Here is a 9,778-nt window from a genome sequence, read left to right as displayed (position 1 = left end):
TAAGAGAGTGAACACAACACAAACACTGGTAGGTAGCCTGTCGGTTGACAGTGTTCGGACAGTAACTGAAAGGTCGTTGGTTAGAATCCCTGAGCCGTCAAGGTGGAACCATCTGCTTGTTCTGCCCTTGAGCAAGGCAGTTAACCCCAGACAACTACTCTGGACGTCGATTAAGCCAGCCCTCTCTGATTCTGAGGGGTTGGGTTAAATGCATTCAGTCGTGCAATTGACTAGCTATACCTTTTCCCTTCACATATGCAGTGGTTAAATTGAGCCAGGCTACCCAGAGCCAGACTCCTGCACCACGTTAATGGGAGTGTCAGACATAGTTGAGCTTCAGCACCTTACGGGTCCAAAAGGAAAAGTAAGATAAAAGTATGATAAACCAAGGTTATGGTTATGCTAAAATTAGGGTTGCAGCCAGCTAGGGTTAGGATTTAACCATGATTAAAGCTATGGTTGATGCCAAGGTTGAACCTTGATGTGGACTTGAAGATAGTGTAATGAAACAGGTAGGGAGCAGGTCTCGAACCCTCGGCGCTTATAAACCCAGGGTCGTTACAATAGATAGGGTTCCATCTACGTAACATTGCAAAAATCAGAAACTTTCCGTCCAAAAATGAGGCAGAAAAATTCATCCATGCTTTTGTCACTTGCCTGTTCACTAGGTTAGACTACTGCAATGCTCTACTTTCCGGCTACCCCGATAAAGCACTAAATACACTTCAGTTGGTGCTAAATACGGCTGCTAGAATCCTGACTAGAACCAAAAAGTTTGATCATATTACTCCAGTGCTAGCCTCTACACTGGCTTCCTGTCAAAGCAAGGGCTGATTTCAAGGTTTTACTGCTAACCTACAAAGCATTTCATGGGCTTGCACCTACCTATCTCTCTGATTTTGTCCTGCCGTACATATCTACACGTACGCTAAGGTCACAAGACGCAGGCCTCCTAATTGTCCCTATAATTTCTAAGCAAACAGCTGGAGGCAGGGCTTTCTCCTATAGAGCTCCATATTTATGCCTACCCATGTCAGAGACGCGAACTCGGTCTCAACCTTTAAATCTTTACTGAAGACTCATCTCTTCAGTGGGTTATATGATTGAGTGTAGTCTGGCCCAGGAGTGGGAAGGTGAACGGAAAGGCTCTGGAGCAACGAACCGCCCTTGCTGTCTCTGCCTGGCCGGTTCCCCTCTTTCCACTGGGATTCTCTGCCTCTAACTCTATTACAGGGGCTGAGTCACTGGCTTACTGGGGCTCTCTCATGCTGTCCCTGGAAGGGGTGCGTCACCTGAGTGGGTTGATTCACTGATGTGGTCATCCTGTCTGGGTTGGCGCCCCCCGTTGGGTTGTGCCATGGCGGAGATCTTTGTGGGCTGTACTCAGCCTTGTCTCAGGATGGTAAGTTGGTGGTTGAAGATGTCCCTCTAGTGGTGTGGGGGCTGTGCTTTGGCAAAGTGGGTGGGGTTATATCCTGCCTGTTTGGCCCTGTCCGGGGGTGTCCTCGGATGGGGCCACAGTGTCTCCTGACCCTTCCTGTCTCAGCCTCCAGTATTTATGCTGCAGTAGTTTATGTGTCGGGGGGCTAGGGTCAGTTTGTTATATCTGGAGTACTTCTCCTGTCCTATTCGGTGTCCTGTGTGAATCTAAGTGTGCGTTCTCTAATTCTCTCCTTCTCTCTTTCTTTCTCTCTCTCGGAGGACCATGCCCCAGGACTACCTGACATGATGACTCCTTGCTGTCCCCAGTCCACCTGGCCGTGCTCCTGCCCCAGTTTCAACTGACCCGAGCCCTAGGACCATGCCCCAGGACTACCTGACATGATGACTTCTTGCTGTCCCCAGTCCACCTGGCCGTGCTTATTATTATTCGACCATGCTGGTCATTTATAAACATTTGAACATATTGGCCATGTTCTGTTATAATCTCCACCCAGCACAGCCAGAAGAGGACTGGCCACCCCACATAGCCTGGTTCCTCTCTAGGTTTCTTCCTAGGTTTTGGCCTTTCTAGTGAGTTTTTCCTAGCCACCGTGCTTCTACACCTGCATTGCTTGCTGTTTGGGGTTTTAGGCTGGGTTTCTGTACAGCACTTTGAGATATCAGCTGATGTATGAAGGGCTATATAAATAAATTTGATTTGATTTGGTTGAGGGTAAGAGTTTAACTGTGATGTGGACTTGAAGCTAGGGTTGAACCGTGACGTGGACTTGAAGCTAAGGTTAGGGATTGAGCTAGTGTTGTCCCAAGCCTTATATTTGACCGCTAGTTCAACCCTAACCCTAGCTCCAACCCTGCCCGTAGCTTAATGTCCATATCCCGGTTCAAGCCTAATTCTAGCCTCATCCTAACCCTAGTTGATGCCCACATACCGGTGTAGCCACAACCCTAACATTAGCTTAAATTTGATCCGTATTGCGGAAGTTCAGTGCTATAGGGCAATTTAAAAGGTCATTTCCAATTGAGCCTACATATGCAGCGTATACCGTGAATGCAGTCTGCGCTAACGCAGGAACATTGCCTTTAAATTGTAATTGCCCTATAGTGCTGAACTTCCACAATATGTATTGAATTGAGCCCTATCCCTAATCTTGGCATAACTCCCCAACCTCTGAATTCCCAACTAAACCCCAGCACATAGGGTCCAATTCAGACATAGGAAATGTATGCCTCTTTACGCATTTTGATTTAAGCACTTCTCAGTATTTGGTATTCAGACTTACCCTATGCATGTGCTTAACGAGGTTTGCGGGTGTGGCTCCCTCCCTTACACGCACTGAATACATTGTATTAAATCCCAGAAAACACTCACTGGGCGGCCTACCAATTTGATCAGGGAGATGTTCTTCAATTTGTTTTTCTCTTCATTTATCTAATGCAATCCCTTTAAATACGGTGTAACTTTTAATTTGATCAGCACAACAGCAGAATGCAGCCTATGGAGCACTATATATATATATATATTTATATATATATATATAATTAATTTTAAAAAATGTGGTTGGATTCGTTCTGAAAATGGCCACATTCAGTTCTTCAACCCATGGTAATGTTGTAATATTAATGTGCGTATAATTATTATAGGGAGAATAGTATACCCTGACCTATTGCTGACCTGACTGACCATGGAACTGTGTGATGATACGCCAAGTATTGCACCATGCATCCGTTTCAATGCAGCATTTTTTATATATTTTTTAAATCTCCGTATCAAATCATTTCTGGGTAACGATTTAAGTACCTTACTGTAATTGATTTAAATTAAAATGGTAAAAAATAAACGAAACTAGCTTCTTAGCAAAGACCAATTTCTCAAGCAAGAACTTTGCTAGGACTGTCTGTGAGTTGTCTGAGTGGGGAGGGAAAAACTGTTATTGGCAGAGAGGTTTGGAACTTTCTTATTGGTCTAATTAACTAAGTGATGTCACCAGGCAAGCCAAATACAGAAATTTCAGGCGCCTTTTCAACTAACACTAAAAGGGCATTATAATTTCTACAAGTTCACAGTATTATTCCTAACAAATTGCCAGTTAAATATGTGTGGTTATTACTGACAGTCAATACTGATAGAAGCTAATATTTGACATGAATAAATAGTAGGATACAGAGAAAGTCAGGGCATATAATTAAAACATTTGAGAGTTCCCAAAGGTTAATATGGGCCGGGCCGACTGTCATTGCACAATGCTTGCATCATCATCACATGCTCTTACCAAGGACAAATTATATACCAAATCATTTCTATTTTGTCTATTTTTATATATTTTTTACATTTCACCTTTATTTAATCAGGTAGGCCAGTTGAGAACAAGTTCTCATTTACAACTGCGACCTGGCCAATATAAAGCAAAGCAGTGGGACAAAAACAACAACACAGAGTTACACATGGGATAAACAAACATACAGTCAATAACACAAAAGAAAAATCTATGTACAGTGTGTGCAAATGTAGTCTCTGTGTTTCAATTCACAAAAGGATGAATGCATCTCACTGGAGAAAGCATCCAGGCGAAAGAAACAGTGAAAAGAAACAGTGCCCCTCTATCTCTATGTCAACACAACAAAGGAGATGGTCATGGACTTGAGGAAGCACCCCCTTATCCACATCGACTGGCCAGCAGTGGAGAAGGTGGAAAGTAAAAAATTCCTACACATCACAGACTAACTGAAGTGGTCCACCCACACAGACGGTGTGGTGAAGAAGGCGCAACAACGCCTCTTCAACCTCAGGAGGCTGAAGAAAAACCTTCACAAACTTTTACAGGTGCACAATTGAGAGCATCTTGTATCACTGCCTGGTACGGCAACTGCACCGCCCACAACCGCAAGGCTCTCCAGAGGGTGGTGCAGTCTGCTCAACGCATCACTGGGGGCAAAATACCTGCCCTCCAGGACACCTACAGCACCCGATGTCACAGGAAGGCCAAAAAGATCATTAAGGACATCAACCACCCGAGCCACTGCCTGTTCACCCCACTATTATCCAGAAGGCGAGGTCAGTACAGGTGCATCAAAGCTGGGACCGAGAGACTGAAAAACTGCTTCTATCTCAAGGCCATCAGACTGTTACACAGCCACCACTAACACAGAGAGGCTGCTGCCTACATACAGACTTGAAATCATTGGCCACTTTAATAAATGGATCACTAGTCACTTTAATAATGCCACTTTAATAATGTTTACATATCTTACATTACTCATCTCATATGTATATACTTTATTAAATAACATCTTGCCTATGCTGCTCTGTCATTGCTTATCCATATATTAAAATGTATATATTCTTATTCCATTCCTTTACTTAGATTTGTGTGTATTAGGTAGTTGATGTGGAATTGTTAGATTACATGTTAGATATTGCTGCACTGTCGGAACTAGAAGCACAAGCATTTCGCTACACTATCAATAACATCTGACCATTTGTATGTGACCAATAACATTTTATTTTATTTGATTGATGTGTAGCCCATCTATGCTGTCTGGTCAAATAGAGTATGACATTGTTGCCACTCATAGCATTGAATGCAAGGGAAGCCAGCGGGCATTTGGCCTCTCTTGATATTTTTTAAAATAAAATAATAGCTAATCAGTGTTGAGCTAAACTGAGTGAGCTCAGCTGTTGATGGTCCTGTCGTACCAAAAAAAAGTATTGACGGAAGCTAGTTTTGATTCGGCTTCACATCACATTAGAAGCCAAACGTTTTGAATTGTTCCATCTCCTTGTGTCGTTGTCCTCCAGTGGCTAGCTAGCTAGCTAAAAACATCCAGTCATACATTTGCTCCTGGCCTGAGGATGGAAGTTAAACATGCAGCTGGATGTAGTAACGTTAGGCTAATGTTAACTAGCTGGACATGGCGCATCGTTGCCCATAAAAGGAATCTAGGCTAGCGAGCAAGCATTTTAGCCAGGTAGCCAAGGACAACAAAACTAAAAGTCTGTATGACAGAGTCATAGACCGTTATGCAACCTGAAAGAGGAGGATGGCATAGTCATTTTTCTACTAGTAGGGTGAGTAAAAAAAATATATATATCTACTTACACACACACACACACACACACACACACACACACACACACACACACACACACACACACACACACACACACACACACACACACACACACACACACACACACACACACACACACACACACATCATATTTAGCTTGGACTAAATCAATTTAGGTTTCTTTTAGTTATCACTGTATTAGACTAAGTATAGGTGATGATGTTGAAATGGTGCTGGAATAATAGTGGAGGCAGCGCTTGTTTTCTCTGCGACTTGCTGTAACTCTCTATGGTTCTATGTTAGTAGTCAGAAAATGTCGGAAATATTAACTTTCTTGACCATGCTGTAGGTCATGTAACTGTTTATTGCATGCAATATGTTCCTTGGACAGTTGCTCTCTGGTTTTGTGATGAAAGAAAGGTGTGGTTGAATTTATTCTGCCATTGTGTCTTCTTATTGTCTCGGCCTTTGGCCTCTATATCACAGTGGCAAGGCCTATGAACTTACAGGTTATAGAGCAACAATACAATTATCACAACACAGGTTATGTTTTTTTTTTCCTGATTTGGCTTCCCTGGTGATTTTACCCACATGTAACCGATGTGGCTAGCTAGTTAGCGTGGTGCTCGCTAATAGCGTTTCAATCGGTGACGTCACTCGCTCTGAGACCTTGAAGTAGTTGTTCCCCTTGCTCTGTAAGGGTCGCGGCTTTAAAGGAGCGATGGGTAATGATCCTTCGAGGGTGGCTGTTGTCGATGTGTGCAGAGGATCCTTGGTTCGAGCCCAAGTAGGGGCGAGGAGAGAGACTGAAGCAATACTGATTAATTGACGCTGTTTTCTCAGCTGTGAATGTTAGAAATAAAGAGAGGAGCTATGTAGATCTCTCTGAGTCTGAAGCCATATGAAAATTTTCTGAGGTCACACCCAGTATGAAACAAACAGCCTTAATGATGTGCCAGTGTCGTCAATGTGTTTCTGGTGACATGGTTATCTTTGTTTTCTAGTTGGCAACCATTTGGAGGACTAGATGAAAATGAGATGCTTTGTTGTGAATTATTCCTTCTTGAGTGGTGTGCAACAACTTGCTGCCTATGCTGTGTGGAGGCATCCTCCCTTTTGAATTTTCATTTCTACTTGGTCAATTTAAATCAAAATCAAATCAAATCTTATTTGTCACATACACATGGTTAGCAGATGTTAATGCGAGTAACCCTTATGCAAATGAAGATGATTGTGAACATTTTCTTCAAACTCTCAAATCCTCAAGTCTGCTTGATTGAGAGTAGGTGGCTATAATGGACTTTAACGAGACATTTTTTTTTAAACTAGGCAAGTCTGTTAAGAACAAATTCTTATTTACAATGACAGCCTACCCCGGCCAAATCCAGACGATCCTATGGGCCTGGATTCAAACCAGGTACAGCAGTTACGCCTCTTGCACTAAGATGCAGTGTGTTAGACCACTCCGCCACTCAGGCTATAGGCTGACATTTTGAAATAGTCCTTATGCATTTGTGTCACCTTTAAAAAATATATATATATTTGCCAATTTAATATACATAAACACCCAGCAAGACATACTGTATACCCCAAAATGTTATTCAATCACAACAATGGTATGCCTGGCACCTACTACCATATCCTTTTCAAAGGCACTTAAATTACAATCCATTTCTCAATTGTCTCAAGGCTTAAAAATCCATCTTTAACCTGTAACCTCCACTTTATCTACACTGATTGAAGTGGATTTAACAAGTGACATCCATAAGGGATCATAGTTTTCACCAGGATTCACCTGGTCCTGGAAAGAGCAGGTGTTCCTAATGTTTTTTACACTCTGTGTAGACAAAAAGGAAAATATACACACATAGAAAATCCCTCCAATAGAGCAGGGTGGTTTACATTATTAACCAAGCCCTGCAAGAGTGTTTTAAACTATGACTGTCAAACTGTTTTTATTGCAGCCAAGCCCTGCAAGAGTGTTTTAATTGGTAGTTTGTTCCACTCTACCAATGCCGTATATAGAAACGTTTCCCCCAGTACACCTCTTAAAACATTTCAAATGTTATTTGTCACATGCAGCGTGAAATGCATACTTACAAGCCCTTAAGCAACAATGCAAGTTCAAGAAATAGAGGTTTAGAAAATATTTACTAAATAAACTAAAATATGGCACAATGTTTGTGGCACTGCTTCATGGCATAAGAACATGAGTCCCTTATTGAAGTAAAATAGCTTTTTAGATACAGGGGGACTGTGTCAACAATTCCCTTTAATCAACTGTTAGCCACTGGTGTTCTCTGAGTTGAGAAGTGCCAACCTGAGAACGAGGCCTAAGATTCAGTATCACCCGTACCACTTTATTCTGCTCCGTTTGCAGTTTGTTCTTAACAACCTTTGGGGAACTACTGTACCAGTAGTACAGGCTGCACTAAGGCTGTTGAAAGTATTTTCAAGGTATCCAGAAAGGTGGCTTTTCTGGCAAGAAATTTGACTTTCTGTCCCATGCCCTCCTTGGTCAAAAAACTGTCAAGTTCACAGCCTAACACAGTTCTTGGCTGTAAACAGCTGTCACCAACCATGACTCTGAAGCGTGGTGATCTACGTAGCCTAATCTAGAGCCAAATAAAATTGACTCAGTTTCCCCCAAATTAATAGACAACTTGTTATCTATCCAACAGCCAGTTACCGATAACCTCCAGTTCTGCAAAAGCTGGCTACCTAGTCTCTACCATAGTCTTTGTGTGAGACCAAATTAGCTGAATTGTCTGCATACAAAAAAGTTGACAGGAGCAAGCTAATTTCATATTGTTGATATGTAACAGGAAGAGGCCTTAAAACACTCCCTTGTGGTACTCCACAGCTGATTAACCTGGCATTAGACAAAGTGCCATTGAAATCAACCCTCTGATACCTTCCTGAAAGATACGACTTGAGCCCCTCTACTGCCATGCTGTTAAAACCTATGGCCTTAGCTTGTAGAGTATAATCTGGTGGTCTACTGTATCAAAAGCTATCTGGAGGTCAAGCAACACCATGCCACAGAATTTTCCAGCATTAATTACCTGAGATTGCCAGGTTTCCAGCGAAAGTCTGTGTAATGATGAAAGGAATTAAAATGGCCTCCAAGGTGACTGGGATGGGCGTTCCAGGATTAGGGGGTAAAGCCACACCTGACTGGTCTTCAGCCTCAACATCCCTGAATAAAGAAGAGGGCTGTCGTCCTCTCACAGCGCTGCAGTATCTACACCCACCCCCAACTCACATCCTCAACGGGAGAATTAAAGGAAGAATCATGTTGTGTATTAGTTGTTGACCACAGAAAGATTTGCTGAAATATACTGTCCCTCATACCTTGTACCCCCTCTCCCCTGCTGTGTGGCAGACCAGGACCAGCCCCATTGTCATTACAAACGTAATAAGAGCACAAGTGAGATTGATGAGGAAAACAGTGGCATCAACTGCTCTTTTAATTAACTCCAATCCCATAATGGCACTGGGACAGAGCGGAGGGCGCAGAGTGGAGCGAGGCATTTATTTCCTTTCCACCCCTCTGTTTTGTTGCCTCACTCAGCCCCGATAATGAACAGCCTTCTGGGACCCAATTACATCCAAGGCTGCATTAGGAGCCCAGAAGGCCCAGTGGAAACTTAAGTAGAGTTTCCCCTCATCTCCCCCATCCGTCCCCTCTCTCTCTCTCTCTCTGTGTCCCTGCCTGCTGGGGACGGCCTTCACTTTATTGAATTTAGAACCCCCCCACTTGTTGTTTTCAATGGAAAGAGAAGGTAGGAAATGTATGCTTTGAGTTTACTGTCCTTCACTTTCCACTGCTAGAGCGGCTGTTGTGTCGTGTGGAGTGGTGGTGCTTGAGCGAAATAAAAGCAATTCCGAGGGCCCCTCTCCCTGAAGCAGTCCTACTCTTTCTGCTGCAGCCCACCCGATGGGAGATCTTGTCCTTGCAGCACGTACGTACAGTGTGTATTTAGGCCTTGTGAAAGGACGATGGCTTACATTTAAAACCTGTGAACTCTGACCTAGTGCTTTCAGAATGAATTAACACACAATTGGATGGAATTCAAAACTCCATACAGGACAGCCCACGTCCATGCTGGAGTTGATTCTCATGGTTAAGTCAATTTTGAAGTTGGATTCTTTGTTACTTCCTGTAATCTTAAAATACAGCAGATGAAAAGCATACTTCAGGAGGTAGGGTTGATGGGAGAAAGGTCATATTTTAAAACATCAATTTTACTGTGATCTTATTCAT

This window comes from Oncorhynchus gorbuscha, linkage group LG05 (genome assembly GCF_021184085.1).
Source record: "Oncorhynchus gorbuscha isolate QuinsamMale2020 ecotype Even-year linkage group LG05, OgorEven_v1.0, whole genome shotgun sequence".
NCBI classification, from domain to species: domain Eukaryota; kingdom Metazoa; phylum Chordata; class Actinopteri; order Salmoniformes; family Salmonidae; genus Oncorhynchus; species Oncorhynchus gorbuscha.
This window is presented reverse-complemented; position numbering follows the sequence as displayed.